The sequence below is a fragment of the Peromyscus californicus genome, unplaced genomic scaffold (assembly GCF_007827085.1).
Source record: "Peromyscus californicus insignis strain IS unplaced genomic scaffold, ASM782708v3 Scaffold_19__1_contigs__length_69161282, whole genome shotgun sequence".
Lineage (NCBI taxonomy): Eukaryota > Metazoa > Chordata > Mammalia > Rodentia > Cricetidae > Peromyscus > Peromyscus californicus.
The window spans coordinates 32,322,966-32,343,836 of record NW_026294491.1 but is presented as its reverse complement, the minus strand read 5'-3'; the positions used below and the strand labels follow the sequence as shown (position 1 = coordinate 32,343,836).

Genomic DNA, 20,871 nt, shown 5'->3' with positions numbered 1-20,871 from the left:
TTTATTTATTCTTACTAGCTGCTTCTAACCTATGCAGGTTATTTTTTTATGCCGTCTAGACACGCTCCATGTTGCACAGCCAGCAGGGGGAGATAGGATTTAAGGAAATAGCAAACTGAGCTTCAAGAAAGTAACTACTTTAGGAGACAAACAAACAAACAAACAAAAACGGATTTGTTAAGGCATCGAGTGGAGTACCTCTAATGCATATGGGATGGGTGTGAATGTCAAATACCATGTAGGCTGCCGAATGGAATTTTGAGAAATATTTTTGTGCACATCCATTAAAGGTCTAGGTTTGAAGTCCTCTACACAAATGAGGTGGCTATCAGCTGCACTTAGCAGTGCTTTCCAATAAAGGAAGTATAAATCTATATATGTGAATCAGAGAATCAATTTACATAGTACAAAGATCATAGCATTTAGGTATATATTCTCATGTACTCAGAGAAAATATCAATGTTGCAGCTTATTGCTAGCAAATGGGGCACTCACATGTAGAAATTGAAAAATGATGACACCACCAGTGATGGAAGAATTCCAATACTTAAAATGTGATTATTATTATTATTATTATTATTATTATTATTATTATTATTATTATTTAAATTGCATTTATTATATTCAAGTGACTCATACACACGTGTGAGTAAAGTGCAATCAATATGGGTTCCTGATTGAGAATCATGTTTCCTTGAAAATGATCAGGCTTATGATTTTGAACAAAATGCTCTCCTCTTATACTTACCAATATCATTTTAATAATCTGTTTAACCAGGAAGAAAGTTCACTTGGTTTATCTGGTACTAATAACACTGATACGTTCAGAGACTGCCATTAGTGTGAAGTGGCCCCCAAGCACGAAAGTGAAGATTGACGTTCACTGAATGATGTTGAAGTAGTAGCTAAGGAAAATAGAAATTTAAAAGCCTACCTTACACCTGAGAAACTGATTCACCATGCAGAACACTTTCACATGTTTTATTTAATTTGATAGTCAACAATTTTCAAGATCAAATGTCTACACACATATTACAGACTGAGAAAAAATAGCATGTTTATAGTTCTATTTGGCCAGAAGTTGCAATTATATGGAGTTTGTTTCATTTTGTAAGGTGATACTCAAGAAAAATTTCAAACTTAACTTGTTAAAGTTCAAAATAATCATTTCCAATTGGGTTAGCAATTATCTTTTACAACTGGAAATAGGAACATGCAGAAATTTGCCTTTCCACATCCAAGCTGGCTTTTTGCAAGTCTCATCTCCTAAAAGATTCCATTGCAGAGGGCAATGTAAGGCAAGAGCTGAATTTGACAGTAAATTCAATTTAAAAACTCTTGACAACCGTGCTACATACATTCATGCACATACGCACATATGTGCACACACATCCCTCCTAAACTCTAATGCAAATTTGTTACATTTTTTTCTTGAATTTTTGTAATTAAAATGTTTAATTGGCAACTAATAATTATGCATATTTATGAGATATAATTTGATATCTGGCCTATGAACATATCATACAGATAGTTGACCCGGGTGTTTAACACATCTGGTAACAAACAACTTTTTTATGTGTGATAAGAAAGTGAAAATCTATGGTCAATCAATTTTGAAATGTATCATTAACTATGTTCACCAGGCAGTACAATAAACCATTGAAGTCTCTGCTTAGAGTTTTAACTGAAATAACTTCATTTTGATCCCAAGTACCTTCATCCATTTCTCTCTTCTTAGCCACTGATAACCAGTTGCCTACTTAGTTTAGTTTGTCTACGTTCTACTTTTTAAGGATTTCATATTGAAGCATAGTAACATGTAAAATATTTCTGTGCCTCTTTTATTTGACCTGATATGCTTTTTTCTCCCATCCATGTAGGCATAAATAATAGAATCTAATTCCTTTTAAAGGCTGTGTAATATTCCATTGCACTTATATATCACATACATGTGTTCTTAATCCATTCATCTATTGATGGATACTTATATTGGTTCCATGTCTTGGCTATTGTGAATAATTCTGAAATGAACATGGGAGTGCAGATGTCTCTTTGACATACTGATTTTAATTCGTTGGATATGTACCCAGAAATGGGATTACTGGACCATATGGCAGTTCCGTTTTTAGTTTCCAGTATTCCAATTTTATGTTCTATCCAGCCCATGCATGATACCTGACTGATCTCAAAAGAATAATTCAAAAGGGTGTGACTGGAAGCCATGAAGCTCCAGGATGGAGGCCTATTACAGAGAAAGGAACTCAGCTTCACACGTGGGCTTGAACACGCTGTGCCCAGGTCTGACTGTTCCACAGTCAGACACTGCCTGGGTCAAGTTCATTTCAGAGAGAGAGAGAGAGACTGTAAAAGACTTTTGCTAAATATCTTTCTCTTGCTAAAATATTTAATTCCTCTGAGCTTTTGAATATTTTATCATATATAGATTAAACTGAGATTCATAGAATTTAATGTGGAGACTTGTGCTATTTTTATAGCTCAGATATGCTGATTTTGTTCTCCCACAATATCAATATACTTCCTTCTAAATCCATTGCACTTGGTTTTTTCCCATAATCCTTCACCTCACATGCCTGTCCAGAATCGTCCTCTGTTTTGGACAGAACACTATGACTGAATTGACTGCTACAACTGATTTACAAAACTGAAATGGAAACATATGCTGTAAACCTCACTGTCTGGGGATCTATGAATATAACATTGGTATGTCAATGTGGCCAAATTCCAGGACCCTAGAAGAATGGGATGAATGTTGTTGGACTATAGTTTATCAGAACATTTGAGGGGATTATATCAACATTTTATGTTTTCACTGGGAGCAAGGCAATCTCTTCAGTGCTGGCATTTAGAATGTGGATTCAGAAGTCTTTGAAAGTTGCCAGAAAAGTCCGGTCTCAGAGGGAGGCCCAGATGATAGGCCACTAATCAGAAAACGTATCATTCCAGCCAGATGGTTGGGATTGCACTGAGATACCTCACAGCCTGAAGAATCGCAATAGCTGTGTGGAACACACTAACATTTACATCCTAAGTTCAACCATGGATGGAACCTGAAAGGAAGAAACATCCCCTGGTCCATTGAGTTACTGGGAACTCAGGCTGATGAAGACAGCACCATTTCCACACAGGAATCTGCTTTCAAATTCTGCATCCCAGGGTGACTCCTGACATTTCTGATATATGCCTGTGGTTGATTAGGGCTGGTTACATAACCATGGTCATTTTGATGGAGTGAAGAGTTGTAACCTGCCATGTACCTGGAAAGAGAAAATTAACCAGGCCAGTTGATATGCACTGCCTCTCACAAAAACCAATGGGAATGAAATGAATGAAATGGCCTTGGGAATTTTCATATAAAAGGAATCATTTAGAAGTCTTTTATATTTGTTGTAGTTTATGTTTATGAATGCTTGCTTACATGTTTATGTGTGAACCATGTGCAAGTCTGGGACCTGCACTGGTCAGAAGTGGGGGTCAAATGACTTGGAACTGAAGTTACAAACTGTTTTGAGACTTCACATAGGCGCTGGGAATTGAATCCAGGTCCTTTACAAGAGCAATAAATGCTCTAAATTGCTGAGCCATATCTCCACTCCCAAAAGGAGTATTTTTATAGTATAAGTTATTTGTTGTAATCAGTTCCTCAACTAGAAATTTAAAACTCTCTCAAGAAGGCATTTGCATAATTAACTGAGAACTTTAAAAGTCTGTAGTGTTAAAGAAATAATTAGCATCCTTCCCTGTCCCCAAGCCTTCACTTGATGTCTTGTGTCACTCAGCATGCTCATATGTGCACCATATTGTCACATGCTGCAGGGCTGGTCTGCAGAAGTTCTAGTAAATATAAATTAATTAACTTCCATCATGTGTGACCAATGAGTCATATAAAATCTTGGCCTCATTTCATCCTCTGGACAATGTTAGCCCTGGTGCAGGTCATTTTGATGCTGTTTCCTGTCTTAGAAGGCCTCAGTCTCCCTTGTAGAAATGTTCCTGAATCTGATGGTGAAGAGTTTTCCCTGGGTGTGGAGGTTGCAGGCTAGAGCATCTCTGAGCACTGCCTCACCTTTCTTTCCAGTATAACAATCCAGATACATTAAGTGGAACCAAAGAACACCTGAGCCACCACTGATATTAATACTGAGTATGTGAGAAAGAGACTAGAAAAGGCAAAGCCTGAACAAGGTAGAGGAAATGGAGACACTGGACCATGCCCTATGTCCCAGAACAAAGGTAAAATAGGATACCAAAAGCTCTGAATGAGAAATATATGGGGGTAGGGGACCCTTTTGAGAATTCCAGTTTCCAAAGGAAAGTGCTAGTTCAGTTTGTTTTCTCAATAAACTTGGCAAAAAATTCACAGAGCAACAGAATTTGACCCGAACTTAACAACAACAACAACAACAATAGTGTTTAAGTTTTTATCTGGACTCCATTTCTAGGAATAGTCAATACTGCATTATAGGATGAGAGAGTATAGAGGGAATGCCCACCTCTGAAGCATTTAGTTTCAAGTGTCTCTCACCATGGTTTATAGCAAACAACCAAGGCCCTATAGATAAAAGCTCTTGTAGGTGAAAATTCAGAGATTCCTACTTGAATTCTGGGTATAGCAGTGTCTGTCTGCTGTAATTATAGTTGACTTCATGTGACTCTTTCCAGTTGACATGTCACAGGTTGTGGACACTCAAAGACTTCAAATGTGTTTTCCTGTTCAGGTGTTCTCTCACTAGCTAACTTTCCCATTATATCCTAGGGATTCTCTACTTATGTATAGTATGCTTGCTCTGTCTCCATCTCCAATGCAAGTCTAGAGGGCAAGCATCATCCTGGCCTTCTGTCTCCGTGTCATGTTGTGGAATGACAAGTGTGCTTAGGGAATTTATAGTCCTAATCCCAGAGTGTCCACAAAGAAAATATTAAAATATGAAGAAATTAAAAGTTGACTTAGATATAATGTGAATGGACTAACTTTAACTTCATATTTGCAAGTAATTTTAAAGTTCCCACAAATCATTTGGCTTTTATTATGGCTATTTAATATACCAAATCAAACCAATCTTTTAGACCTCTAAAAGAATTGTGACTTAGACTAAAAGGTTTATGGTATTGCCTGTATAAGATAGAAAATGATGCTTCCGTATAGCTGTTGTGATCACGTCCCATATTCCCCAAGTCAATGTCTTTTTTCTTCGAGGTGGTCAGTGCTATTCATGCAACAAAATAGCTCATCTGATTACTACCTGAAATATTATTGTTTACATATTATGAATGTGATTCTGATATTTTATAATCCTGAAAATTATTCCTTTCATACTTTAAATGGGGAGATTTCCCGTTGATTTCATATGACATATTCATGCGTCCACGTGTTCAGACACTTGCATTAAATGTTTATATTAATTCAAATTTGGATTCCTTTTTTCAACAAATGAAATTTTCTGTAACTTTACTAGAGTACAATTGTTTTTGAAAAGGAATACCAGGGACATCTCATTTCTTGTGTAAAAATAAACCATTTGGCTTTCTGAGACAGACTGTTCATTTATAACTCTATCTCAAATTACGGCGGGGGGGATTTCTTTAAAATCAATGGATGTGTTAGATATGTCCTGATAAGTTACAAACTAACTCAAATCTTGTGATTCAGAACAACAAAGAGCAGAGCTGGAGTGATGACTCAGCAGCTTAGAGCACTTGTTACTTTCTCACAGAACTGGAGTCTGATTTCCAGCACTCACATCAGGTAGTTCATAACCACCTTATATACCAGTTCCAGGAAGTCTAATATTCTCTTCTGGCTTCTACAGACACCTCTATGCAGACATGTGCATACACACACACACACACACACACACACACACACACACACACACACACAAATAATAAAAAGAAAAAAAAAGAAAAATATGAGAGCTATGTCTATTTGTCTCTCTTCAGCTCTGTGGTCACAATATGATTCACCTACCCTCCAGGTAGAGACCTCCTGTATCAGTTTATGTTGGTTGTTTATAAGGTCTCTGATTCTTCTTACAGAAATGTCATTCTCCAGTAGGCTTCTTTACAGTGCTGTGCTATGGGAGTGACTACGCAAGAACTGAAAGCCCATGAAGCCCAGTCCTGAGACTTCCTCCTGTTCAAATCAATGGAAAGACCAGCAGAGCACCATACCATAGAAGGGCACAGTGGGTACACACCAATGGAATGTAATCTTATGCCTGACTATTGCTACCAGAACGTGTAAGATATCTACAAAGTCTCCTTTAAATAAAGCCTCTCCCTAAAGCATCCACCATTATATGCTGAAATAATCAAGGGAATATGCAGAATATTATGGTGATGTAAACTCCTTTTTATTCCTTCCTCTTGTGTGGCCTCCCACTAAAGAAAGACTACAATAAAAGAAAAGAGGACTTTTAGTTTATAATACCAGATGCTCTCATTCAGGCATATGCGTGATATTGACTCTTTTTAAAAATGTTATTCGCTGTAATACTGTTAGAGGGTTTGTACCACAATGGATGAGTACCACAGATAGCTCAGCACACAAGGCCCCTGAAATTCCATAAGGGAGACCACCTGGCCACAGAGCATCTCCAAGCTCCTTGCCTTTGCTGTCAATTGCACCACATTTGCGATGTCTCCATCTCAGTGTGCCTAATATAGTTATAATGATAACCCCATGCAGAAAAAAAAAACATTATCATCATAAATCATGGTGGTCACAGAATATTATTTCTAGAATTTCAATTTATGTGTTCATTTCATTGCAAGGGAGCAAATATTCAGTGATCAATATGAGACCTTTAAGCGTAGAAATACACTACAATGGAAACAACTGCTCTGTAGCGAGCAGAGGAGAAATCCAGAATGGTATAAAATCTGCAGCTGCGAAAGAGCACCCTGTGTGCGTGTGTTGAAATGATGGTCATCTCAGTCAAAGCCCACTGCTACCTAACTCCCTATGAATATGCCTTAGGGAATAAGAGCAGCAATTCACAAGCCAGAAAGAACAGTCTTTGAAAATGCTCAGAAGAAAATTTTTTGGTATGTACTTACTGTACATTTTGTATTGTACTTATTGAGGGCATCTAGTTTGTCCAAAAATTTTAGGTAGGAGGGGGGGAAGCAGGGGGAGGTTGTTTGAGAAAGAAATGGGGGAAACACTAACATCTTTAGAATTTAATGTTCAGGACAAATCTAGTGTCTCCGTGTTGTCTGACAGAGATAGATCTGACCCTTGCAAGGAGCTGGGTTGTTATTAACTTTACAGGACATAAGCCAGATTTGACCTTATTAACCACCAGTTGTATTGTGGGAGAGCCCCACTGATCCTGCTGTGCTGTGCCTTGGGCCATCTCTCAACCATACTGATATTCCATAATCAGCAGAGTAGCATCCTACTAAAAACAAGTTTAGATTGGAATTTTCTCAGTTTCCCTTTAGATGAGGCACAAGCATACCAATGGTTAATATTCTTCAGTCACGAGTAACTTGTGGATCACCCAAAAAATACTGGTGCAGCTTACATTCCCTTTGGTCTGTATCCCACATAAAAGTGACTGTGTTCTCACTCACACAGCGTGTTTGCATATAATCTCAGAGCTGCCTGGACAGGGCGCACAGGCTTCCATTGATCAAACTGAAGAATTTAACATTAAAGGAAAAAGAATCCCATTCCCACCTGCTTTGAAAGCCTGATCACACTGTGCATATCTAGATACTCAGAACTCAGCAAATATTTGTTGATGATGGTAGCTGATACTGGCCTCCCTTGACATTGCTTTTTTTTTTTTTTTTTTTTTGATACTCATTTTCAAACAACCTAAATTCAGTAAGGAAAAAATGATTTTAGAAGGGGTGAATTCACACAACCCACTTTCAACATAGTTCTGAAAGCATTTTGTAATAGACCAGCCTGACGGAGGCAACACCTAACAGGCTGAAGCCTGTTCCGTTCTGAACATGCCACGAACAGATTCTAGCTTTAGAGCTTCAAAATATTCTTGTCGCAACTCCAGATCAGCCTTTCCACGAAGCACTCATTTTAGGCAATTTCTTATTTCACATGATTCTACTTTGAAATAATTTAACATCGTAACACTCAAACATAAGATGACATGAGGCAGAAGATGACTTGCATGGTTTGATCCATTTCCCTTCCCGCTTTCAGATGCTGTCTCTCTGTAGCTCAATCTATTAAAATGCTCAAGTTAATTTTGACCAAGGGAGATGCTAATTAGAGACACTCTATTCATGGGTAAAAGCAAAACTTCATATTATTTATAGATTTGTTAATATTGGTGCTTCATTTTCCAATAATCTGAATAGACAGTTTACTCTAAACGTTTTATCTATTTTAATTTAAATAGATTGGGCACCATTAGGAATGCAGTTAATAGAAAAACAGCTTATATTCTGAATATATACAAAATGAATTTTTCTGTATTTTATGGGTTTGTTTTCACACATAAACTTCCAGAATTGAAACATCAATTTAAAAACAGGCTTTTAAAAGACCATACAAATATTGAAATAAAAAAAGTATTATTATTATTACACCTAAGAAGAGGTCCGTCATTCACATTCCTTTGTTAGAGAAACATCCAGGACTCCATCCACCTTTACTTCTGCTACTAGTGAAAGTTGAATGCAAGCCAATTTGCTGACTCAGTCACTATTACATTCTGTTTATTTTAGCTGCCAATCTAAGAAAAGCACAGTTCAACTAGGTTGACTTCTATAAAATGAGGAATCAAAATATGATCATAAAAGCTGACTGACACTGAGCAAATGACCTGTACTTGTCACTACTTTTAGCTTTGGCATCTTATCCCACCCTTCCCAGTAACCCCACTAGGTAGGTAATGCCCACCCACGTCTCATAAATGGAAGAGCAATGTCTCAGAGAATCATCTCCCCCAAATCACACAGTGAGAGATGGAAGCAGGTCCAAATGCATGTCGAATGACTTTAAACCAGTTATTATTCAAATTTCCAGAGAGTAGTTAAAATTGAAAAAACAATTGGACATGGCTATACGGTCAAAGTTCCTGTGGCTAGTGGCAGTCAAATTGATGCTACAGAGATCAACCATCTCTACAGTCTCAGGTACCCCTATTGGATGGTGCTGCCCTAGATTATTGTGTCTTAACAAGTACTAGAAAAAAAATAAACTATTGGGTTTCTATAATTATAGGTAACTTGAGCTGGTGATGTAGTTCAACGGTAGAGTGTCTTGCATATGTGGGTCCCTGAGTTTGATTCCCACCACCAAAAAATCAAAACAGAAAATATGATGAAATCTGTGCCTTGTGGTACAGGCCTGAAGTCATAGCACATAGGAAACAGATGGAGGAAGATCAATACAAGTGCATGACCAGACTGGCCTACCAAGCAACTTGCAGGCCAGATCGGGCTCCACAGGGAGACCCTATCCAAAAAAAAAAAAAAAAAAAAAAAAGTACAAATTAATGTAATAAAATAACATTAACCCTATGTGATGTTTATAGTTCTAAATTTACTGCTCATCCTTCTTGTTGACTCTTATTGACACCTGTCATTTCAGATAATGACAAAATGCTTTCATTGTCTAAATCTAAGTGACACAGGCCAGTTCAGCACGGAAACAACAGCCTGAGATGTGAGACTGCAGAGACAATCAGCCAAGTTGGAAGTGTTGCCCACTTGTCACCAAGGAGGGGAAAACATTCACAAGAAGCTCTGGCGAGAGGACCCAGGGAACCATGGCTCCCAGACAAGTGTTAAATGTCTGACGCCACACATACAATAAAAAGCTGAAGATGGGGGCATCCATGTTGAAGCTTTGTGTCTAGAAATAGAAATTCACAGACCAACTTAAAAGTTACTTCCTAAATACGACTTCTTTTCCAAAATTCTACACAAATTTCTTTAAATCTCAGAAGTCTGCAGCAGAGTCTACAGGTAATTTTGTTGAAATACAACACCAAGAGAGCTGAACGAACTAACAGATAATGTCACTTCCATACAGTGGGCAGCTGTATGAGAACACATCTTCATGTGAAGCAACTGAGCAGGATATTCAAGTAATTGTGGTTTCAAGTGTTAATATGCATGGCCAGAGAGATGACTGTCTGTGCAACTTCTCTGTCCATGCACCTTCAGAATTATACATTTAGAGACAAATTCATTGCCTTGTGCATTCATTTTTTAATATTGACATTGCACATGTGCTGTGGGATGGTCTGTATGTCAAATGTGTGCTCTGATTGGTCAATAAGTAAAACACTGATTGGCCAGTGGCCAGGCAGGAAGTATAGGCTGGACTAACACAGAGGAGAATTGAGAGAACAGGAAGGCGGGAGAAGACACTGCCAGCCGCCGCCATGACAAGCAACATGTGAAGATGCCGGTAAGCCACGAGCCACGTGGCAAGGTATAGATTTATAGAAATGGCTTAATTTAAGGTAAAAGAACAGTTAGCAAAAAGCCTGGCATGGCCATATGGTTTGTAACCAATATAAGTCTCTGTGATTACTTGGTTGGGTCTGAGCGGCTGTGGGACTGGCAGGTGACAGAGATTTGTTCTGACTGTGGGCCAGGCAGGAAAACTCTAGCTACACACATGTAACACTGACCTTGCCAATTCTGCTTCTGTTTGAAGTAGGTGTTCTAATGGATGCTAATACTTACAATCTTAGGAGAGATAACACACCTCTTTAGCAGTGAGGAAAACTCTATGGGCCTTGGGTTGGAAGGTTTTGGAAGGAGAAATGTCCTGTTGGCTACTAGACATTTTAATGAAGTATCTAAGCCTACATAAAGGACAAGATGAAGCAACACTGTGATTTCCACCTGGGAGAGGGCATTCTTCTACCCTGGCCTTACAGCTCTGCCCACTATTGTGGATAACCCACAGATGAAGCTCTGGTGTGACTGTTTTATAAATGTCAAAGGAGTCAGCTTGAACATGTGGAGTTTTGTAAGAATCTGAGGTACTTACATCACTGAGTGAAAGTACAAAGTAATCATTCTAGGTCCTGCTGAATCCAGGGCTAAATGTTCAAGGGGCAAGAAAGCCAGGAGAGTTTGTACATCATGAAGGAAAATCATGGAGTAAGGTAGGGATGGATATGATCTATCTGGCCTTTGAAATAGCTGAAAGTTGATTTTGAAATCATAGAAAAGATGCTAGAGTTCTCCTTTCTTTAGCATTTTGTTCTAAATCTTTTCTCTGATTGCTTGAAAATGTTGCCAAGTCTCCTTACAAAGCACAAATAGAGAAATAGCACAAATAACTGATGGTGCCTATAATCCAGACACACAGAAGGTTAAGGTAGGAGGATTACCTCAACTCTGAGGCCAGCCTAGGCTACATAGTGGTCTTTGGATCAGCCTACCTAAGAAAAAATAAAATTTCTGATATCTAAGCCTCCAATTAAAACCCTAACTGCCAACAACAAATACAACTTCTACTCTGGGTGATTAATGTTTTTAGCTTGTATATTTTATATGATTATATTTCAGACATAAATAGAGCAATCATGTTCAAAAGAAGAATCATGTACCTACACACCCCTGGTATGGAGTATATACAGAGCATACACAACTGATACATGTCAAATTGCTAAATATTTTGTGATGTTCACTTAAATTTCAATATTTGCATTGGAGGAAAATGAAGATCCTTGAATCCATGGATCATTTTTTCAGACCTATAGTGAAGAGTTAATTCATTTGTGATTTTAAGTCGCATTCAAAGGAATTAGGAAATATTTTTAAGTTCACATTTACTCCCCAGACTTCAAGCCTATAAATTCAGTCTCACTTGAATCTCTTAATGTCTTAATTTGCTTTGTAGAGAAAGTGTATTTTCTTTCATTCATATAATTCAAAACAGCTAAACAGATTCTATTTCAACCACTTAAATGATTCACATGTGAGAACGAATATGGAAAATCTAAGCCCCAAACAAAGCTGCAGTCTTAAATTATCATGATAATTTAAAACGTGTGTAATGTAATTATAGTGTAGGGTCTGCTACAATGGGTTCCGTGGTGCTCTATATCCGATGTGTGAGGGCGCTGATATTAGCTATGGCTCTCTCTGAGCATTTTTTTACACATTTCTAAATTATGATACCTATGCCAGAATCAGTCTACTGTATCAAGGATTTTTTTGGATGGAGACATGAATTTTTTTTTTTTAAATTGTCAAAACATGATAGCGCAAATGTTCAGTTTCTACATAGGATCTACCAAAGTATGAATATCAACTATGTATAAGATTTTAAGTATGTAAAGATAGTCATACTCTAAAAGAAGCTTCAAGACATGTGAACTAATAATGAATAATTTTATAATAAAGGCATCATGAAAACATCTAATTGTATATGATAATAATTATGATGTCATTTCAACTAGGTGCTTATTTGGCCTTTTTAGATAAACATTTTTCTTTTGTACTATAAAACCTGCCATGCCACAGTGCTGTTCCTCTCCTGGCAATGAAAACTCTGTTGATTATGAGTTGGAGAAGTGACAATTGTACACCAATCCTAGATATGGAAGTTTGGTTAAAACTACTACATACTGGACTCAGTTTACCATAGGCAGCTCTAGGACAAAATGTGACAAATGTATTGATTGTTTTCTAAATACTGTAGCTGAAACCCAAATGTCCTTACTTCCAGATTGAGACAGAAAGGCACAGATTCACTAAGGGGCAATGGTCTGCAAATCCAAGAAGTAAACAAAACATGATATTCAATGCTATATTCCACCTAGTCATCCATCCATCAACTCATCTGTCTGTTCATCTATATAGTCATTAACCTACCAATAGCAAGCAGCTGCTACAAATGAATAATGAAAGCGTGCAAAACCAGTACCAGGGAAAGATGGGTACAGAGTATTTTCTAGTTGTGAGACATGTAGGCACATTAGTTAATTAAAGAAACTCTGGTAAATATTGATACAGAGATAAATGAATGGAGAAATAGATTATAGGTAGGTAGATAGACTGATTGATTGATCAATAGATAGATGGTGATGATGTAGATAGAAATAGAGATAGATAGATGATAGAAGATGGATAGATGGATAGATAGATAGTGTGGTACTTAAACAGATTCAACTTATCCAAAATGCAAAAGCAGAGAAGGGTTCCCCTTGGAAAATGGAATTTGAGTCTTGATCGGAAAGATATTACTGACCTTAGTCACAGGAAGCTCCAGCGATCATCTCTTCCTTCTTCCAATCCCTACAGCACTATAACCCAGTAGCTGAGGCTGCACAACAATTGACCTGAGATATGCAGGCAGAGGGAAGAGATACTGGCCTGGAAATACCTCAGATTCTTGAAAACGGCTGCAGGTAGAATTGTGTGTCTGTGTGTGTGTGGGGGGGGAGCGGTATACATGGAGCACTGCAGGGGGTGATGGGGCCCAAACCACAAAGAGCAGGAGAAGCAGATGGCCAATCAGCTGGAAATTCTGAAAGCTGAGGAGCAAACTTCTCCTGTGCTTTGAACTCTGTGGGAAATAACAAATTAAGTTTGGACCCTGAGATATAAATAAAAATTAAGCGCAAAGATAGAAGAATAGTTGAAATAATACATATTTTGAAATAATTCATATTTTCTAACATCTCTTCTGCATGGTGTCAAGAAATCCTCATTTTTTTAAGTAATGATTGATTGTATAAAACTATAATTTTGATAAGTATGAATAACAGCCTCCTTGAAGTTACTAGGGTTTCAGTAGGGACTATTTCTATATAAACAGTGTTGAACTGGCGTGCTTGTGATGGCTACCCCTTACCAAATCTTCACTTACAGTGTCTTCACTCCTTCAGGGTGTGGGCCTGGCTGCCAGGTGTGGCCTGAGATGGATGAGGGCACAGTTCCCTGCTGACCCTGCCCCCACCCCTGATTTCCTGCTTCCTTTTATCTGCAGCCCCCTCTAAAAACCCCAGTGGGAGCCTGCCAAGGCTGGGCTGTCTCTTGTCCTCAGGCCCTGCCCACTGTGGACTCCTTGGCTTACCCTTCCATGTGTTCTTGACCCTAATTTTGGATTCTGATTCAAGTTTAGACAACCGCTCCTCTCCTGTTGCTGATTGTGGCTGGGGTTTGAGATCACTTGTAAGCCTTCATTTGCCTCCAGAGGAAATCCTGATTTGGCCTGTCAGACATACCTGCCCACATGGGATTCTGGCACTAATTCTATACTTGAGAAGCTTACACGTTTTGTTTACATACCTATTTATTTTGGTCTTGTACATCCATTCTTGTTCCCAGTAACCACTGTCCTGGGTTTCTCACAATTCAAAGCCTGGATGAAGGCATGCATGCTTCAGAGATCTGCTGCATGCAACTTTAATACACAGCCAGGCTAGGTGGAAATTGGTGGGTTTGGCTCTCAAGGACTGCCTGTCTGTCACTGGGCAAGCAGAACCACTTAGACTGGCAAGAGAACTTAGTGTGGGGCTTTGAAAATGCAAGTTAAATCAAAATAAGTGTTTCTAAAAGCAAATTTTCTTCTCTATTTTTTTAGTACTTTGTGTATTTTACAAAAAAAAAGGATTTTGACTAAATGCCATTTTATCTTTCCCTTAATTTTTGTCCCTGCAATTTTGCACCATACATGTTAAAGTTAAGAATCAATACAAATAAAGTCTATACCTTTCCAACAGAAAACCCTTCCTAAGAGCCCCATGCTACATGTCCAAAGAAATGCTTAGAATTACTCTTACATAGTAATACAAGTTTTGTCAAATTATGCTAATTTTATGTAAATAACACAAATTAAAGGAAGTAATAATATGCAGTAAGAATCATTCTCAATTTTTCTAGACTGCCCTTAAAGAAGGAAAAACATTCTACTGAGTAGACAGAGAAAAGTATATTTCTAAATTATTTTTAAATTGCTTGTTGATGTATTAATCCATACTGATGAGATTCATCCATTTATAAAATCACCTGACTTCAAGGAAATATCCAAGTGTTTCAAACAAGAAGATAGTGCATTGCATATCAATCCTACAAAGTCATGCACTGTTAGAACTATTTTCTTGGATATTAATATTGTTAATTCTTCATAAAACATATTTTGTACCATTACACAGCTGTTTTAATATATATTATATAAATGTATTCTGTGGACACAACAATCTCTTACATAAAATAAACCCTATAGAACTTACTTTACTTTTGACATTAACTCATAGTTTCAGGGACTTGGTAATATCTAACAGTACACTTTTATTAATACATTCAAATTTTACTCAATTTCAGTTCTATATAGTAAACATGTTAACAGTTGTGCTTTTTAAATGTCAAATGACTCCCTTAAGACTATTCTGAAATATTTAAGGTTTTTCAGAGTTGCGTTTTATTTCCAATTATCACCTCTATCTCTTAGAAAGTTCCAAAGTTTCTGAATGCTGATCTAATCCCACATCACAATTGTGACCAATGTCTACACCCACCATACCATGTGCAATCATGATTGTTTCAGCTTAAAATAGCAGTTTAGCCTTGAAATAAATAAAAGGGAAATGGTGTATGTACAGTACAACTTACAGCAAGAGTTTATTAAACATTCCAGTCTCCTTTCTCTAAGCGCAGAGTATCCTCCCCATCCTCCCTTCCTCCCTTCTCTCCCTCCCTCCCTCCTTTCTTACATCCTTATCTCATTTGTTCAGGGTCCTTTTACTGTCCTTCTGCCCTTTTACTCCTCTGTATTTCGACTTCAACTTCATTGTGTTCTTCAAAGACAGGATTTACATATACACAGCACTGAGTTGGCCTTTGTCCAGACAAACCAGAGGCAAAGGAGACCGATCTACAGGAGGACAGTGGAGAAGATGGTGGAGATGGTGACTTGACTTTTTCTTGTTTCTTGTGATTTTTTTTCAGAGTTTGGACTTGCTGGTGAAACTCACAGAGGGTGGAACACGCAGAAGAAGCCATCAGTTCTGTTCTTGAACGTTGCTGGAAATCAAGGGCACACATGGACAGTTTGTTCATCTATCAGTGTCTTCACTTTCACTGAGGTGTCCTCAGACGTCACCTTTCTGACTCTTCTGATATGAAGCCGGCTGCATCTGCCTGTCTTCCGCATGTTGAATCTGGTGCCTTAGACCACTTACAGAAGTAGAAAGTTTGCCCTTCTATTTGCCCTTTAGCCAGGTTCCTGACTTAAAAAGGCCCTGCCCTATTCAATAAACAGGGTGCACCTTGCCCAGGGCACAAGTAGGTGCCCCCACAGGGCCAGCTCTTGAACTCATGTAAACAAACACACAGTGTTGCGTGTTTGTGCTTTATCATTCTCTTTGGGAGTTATAAAATCCTTTTGTTTCGATCCTGTTTTCTGAAACCTCTAGATATACTGGAAATTCTATCAATTTTTTTAAATGATGATAACACTGACTAATATTGAGGAGAATAATAACTCCTGTTAGTTTGATAAACAGCTTTAGTTTTATTTTTCTTTTTGGTTGGGCGAAATGTGTTTGGCCATGTAATCTTCAGTCCCTTAATTTGTAATCCCCTGGGTATTTCTAGGGAAATTTAACCCATGTGTCTCTGGTTCATAGTTTCTCACGTTGTCTAAATGTTATTTTCCAAAACCTTTTATTAGTGTTAAGGCAGGTTTATTAAACTCTATACAAGTTCCTGAAAGCCTTCTTTTTGCTCCTCTTGAAGAACCCAGTTGACATGAACTCCAAGTCCTAGAGTTTGATTCTAAAGTTAACATTGACAAAGCTTGACTGGACCCCAAAGCTGCCCAGTACAGTTACGACTCTAAAAAGTATCACGTTTGAGAAGAGCAAGTGTTCCACAGCGTGTACAAATGAAAGTACAGCAGAGAGCAAAGGCTGAAAGGGTGCAGACAAGGCCTCCAAGGGTTGGCTAGTGTGGAAATTACTATTGCATTAGCTTTCCTTTACTGGTAAATTCCACAGCCACTTCTCCCTAGGCCCTTCATTGTATCTTGGGTAATTTCATTTTGTATGCAAAAAAAAAAAAAAAAATAAAATACTTTAAGTAAGTATTCTGATAATCTTGCCAGAGTGAAAAGGGTTAGGAACAGACATAAAAATGTATTGTCTAGAATGCATCTCATAATTTCCATAATTCGCAAAAAAATTCATTCACTGCCAGTTTATTTGATTTAACAGCCTCCAAAGTGTAAGGTTACATGGAATAAATAGCTAATTGGGTTAATTTAATAGCAGGTTAAATCTTTCTTTTATTTTGTCTAAAAGGCACATTAAAATAGTACAATTTTCAAGTGGTCTTAGAAATCTAAAGTAGAGTTTCTTGATAAAAAAAAAATATATAGCTTTCCCACTGCTGGGTTTACAGTAGAAGTAGCTGGCATGCTTCCAGTTCACCACATGAAAATCTAAGCTGCCTGTATAAGTGCAGAATTTAGTGTTGGGTCTTAAGGTTTTGTTTGGCGTCTTGCCAACGATGTTATGCATTTAGCTGGGAAAATTGCCTAGAAGTTAATTGAGAGGAAAACACTAATATACAACCCCCCCAAGGAAAAAAAAAAAAAGCCTTGTATATGCATATGGTGCTGTTCATTGATAAGATTCGTATGTATACAATAAGGACCCAGTAAAGTTACTGAGAGCCAGTTTTCACCCAGCACCCATTATCCAGCACCATTCATCTCTCTTCTCTGCGGAGCAGTTCCATGGCTTCTCCACAGTCAAGAATTTTCAGGCACAAGTCCTGGAGGGAGGGTCCTTGGAGGAGGGGGGAGGCGTGAGTGGTCCCTTTTAAAATTTCACTGCCCAAAGATAAGTGATTATTCAGGAATTCTGGAATGTACAATTCCAGTTCTACCTTTTATTCATTTGTTTTGGAGAGGACAGTTTAGTGCAAGATCTCAGCTCTGCTCCCTGGCATGCACAGGTAGAGAAGCTTTTTTTGGATTCTAGGATTCTAGACAAAGAACTCAGGAACTGCCAGGGATGCTCTGCCGCCCCCCAGAATGCCTAGAGGCTGAGAGAGTTCTCAGATTCTGCCTGCTGGCTCTGGTAGCCCTGCTTGAGGAACCTACAGATTTTCTGTGTTGTTCATTGTCTCGCTGAGGTTATACCTGCAAGCTCTCTGCGTTTTCTTCTTTCCTGAATTTTCTCTGGGGTGTTCATGATGATGCTTCTTTTTCAGGCTGTGGCATGCCCCTCCGCACTCGCTTTTTTTGTTTGTTTGTTTTTTGTTTGTTTGTTTGTTTCCTGTTCTGATCAAGAATCACGACAGAAAACAGTAAGACATTTCCTAGGAATGATGACCACTGTGTTTCTTCTTCAGAACGGGAGTACAGGAAACGGGCGGCACACTCGCATGCTGTCTGTCCTGGGCAGGCTGAAATTTATCTGGGAACACCCACGGGTGTCACTGTGCCTCATTAGTACTGAAGTCACAGTTCATGGTCCGCCTACCCACACCCCCACTCCTTTCTCAGGGACGTTGTAAACCGTGGGTAGAAAAATAACACTTTTCAGAAAACGAAGCCTGGCCTGAAGCTGGAAAGCCCGGGTCTTAAATAACATAGCTCCCAGGGAGTGGGCTTCCTGGTCACTTTCAAGGCCTCCCTTTCTTTTTTCACTGTGCTCTCAGAGAAAGGACTCGAGGGCAGGAAAGCTGGGTGTACTTTGGGGTAGAAAGGGAGGGGAAAGTGATCCTTTAATTAAGAGGGGAATTCTTTTGTACCTGCACTGTATCCTTTTGATGCGTTTAGATAGAGGGGACCGGAGAGCCCAGGGACAATGGCAGTTTGCTACTGTCTGAATCCCTTCCCCTTATACTTAATCCTGTCCTTATTGGGACCTTGGGTGGAAAGCTGATAATTTTGGTGTTGCCCAAAGGAAGGCAGTGCCTTGAATTCCTGCCACTATCCCATGATAATGAACAAGCCTAATGAATGCGGATAAGTGGTAAGAATCTGTGACCAGCTGCATCGGGGCAGGTAGTACAGCTCAGATTTAATTGGGAGCAGGTATTGGAAGGCTGTATTACTTTAATTGGTGAGGGGTTTTCTAAATGGAAAGGACAAAGTATAATGAAGAAATTGTGCTGTACAATACCACTTAAGCTGGGATTGTATGCATCCGTTAATCTGCTGAGGAATGAGGCCATTCTAAACAATTTTCCCAGTGAAACCAACTCCAGAAAACTTGTCCCCTTTGTTCTCCCTTGGGAAAATGCAAGATTGAAACAGAAAATACCTTTACCGAGGCAATCATGTGCCACGTGTGGAAAGCGGATACAGCTGTAAGCTCTGCGAAAGGGATCTTTGTGGTACAATAGGGGACGGAAATAGAGATAAGGCTCGGGATAAGAGGGAGCCCGTCACTGCCTCTGAAGGAGGAATAAAGTGATGGTATTTACAGTGACAGATGAGACTCTGAAGAGAGAGCGGGACAGTTCAGAGAAAGGATATTTGATATTTAAAAGAAAGGGCTGTGATAATTAAAAGTAGCATTGCATTAAACTGTTACGCAGTTCATTAATGACAGAAGGAAAGCCGTGTCTCTGAAAAAGTTAATGATTCTCAAGAAACCACTCTGGAAGCCTGACACTACTCAGAGCCTAGGTGAACAGAAGGCTAACACCAGTCTTGACTGTGGAGTTCAGAATCTCCTTAAAATTTATAAAAAGCAATGTGGACAAAAAGCGACTGTAATAACTGTGTGGTGTTCTCCTCAGTCAAGAGAGGGCTCAAGTTGTGTGTACAGCTAGGACAGGGAATGAGGGAGATCAGCCATGTAATGGAGTTTACAAAAGTTACTGTTTTGAACATGTGGGTATAAAATGGGTATAGAACAGTTACCATCAGATGATTCCTTTTGGAAGGTTTCCTTTCACAATTTACATTCAGCAGCAAAGCACATCCATGGGACAGCATTTACGAGAAAGAGACAGAGACAGAGAGACAGAGACAGATGGGGGATGGACTACTGGATTCAGATTTGTGGTTCAAACAGCCTTTATGAGACTCTTTAGCAGGATTCTTAATAGGTTTATACTTCAAGAGGATGAGCAATTGAATTAAATTCGTATATTTTCTTACCGGTGGGAAAATGCAAAGATCAAAGGTTCTATGGTGTTCATGGAGGTTCAGCAGTGGGAGGAGGAGAAATGGGAGCAGAATAGGATTGTTGGCTAGACTTTCCCAGGATTCCCAGGCGGGTTTCATATATTGCCCAACTGGAAGAACCAGACCAACCAACACATCTTTCCCCAAGGACTGCAAGGGCTATTGTCCCTGCTAGATCCAAAGATAGAAAGCTACAGTTTCTATGAAGAACTCTTTGGAAGGAAAATTATTTTGATATTGTGCACATTTAGATCCCATCTATTGGACAACATAGACATTGGGCTCAAACTAAAGTACTGACTACAATGAAAATAAAAACTAGCAAACAAACAGAAACCCTCAGTATGAAGTTTTTTTTTCCATAGAAAAACAGAATAAAAACATTCTGAAACATTGATGGGTAATGGCATAATCCTTCTTGAAACTCAGGAAAGGATGCATACGCTAAAATGGTAACCCGAATCAGCACACATCCACCAGCAATTCCCTGCCATCAAGGGACTTTCACATGGCACATTCAGGGATATAATGATGGCAGCTCATATTCAAAACTGGCCCTAGGCATTAAAACCTTAAAGCCTGTCAAGTCCCATGGCAGAGAGGGTGGCTATGAGGACTGAGGTGGGGGAAAGGTGAGAAAGAAGGAGCTAGAATCCCAAGTGATGCTCTGCATCAACAATTAGGACACAGAATACTCCTATTTGTGTCCACACTGAAAAGTCATCTGCAATTGTAAATTATATATGAGTGTACCTGTT

General features: G+C 38.7%; 1 long non-coding RNA gene across 2 annotated transcripts in view; it reads left to right on the top strand.

Moving 5' to 3' along the window:
• LOC128114777 (uncharacterized) overlaps positions 1-20,449 on the top strand; it is a 173,106-nt gene extending 152,657 nt beyond the window's left edge. Inside the window, exons 2-5 of one of the 2 annotated variants that reach the window (XR_008219903.1) lie at positions 6,055-6,258; positions 9,622-9,963; positions 13,267-13,373; positions 15,916-20,449. This is a non-coding gene — a long non-coding RNA (uncharacterized LOC128114777). Of the gene's footprint in view, positions 1-6,054; positions 6,259-9,586; positions 9,964-13,266; positions 13,374-15,915 lie in introns of both variants that reach the window. The other variant, XR_008219902.1, reaches the window with a different exon arrangement.
• The last annotated feature ends 422 nt before the right edge of the window (positions 20,450-20,871 follow it).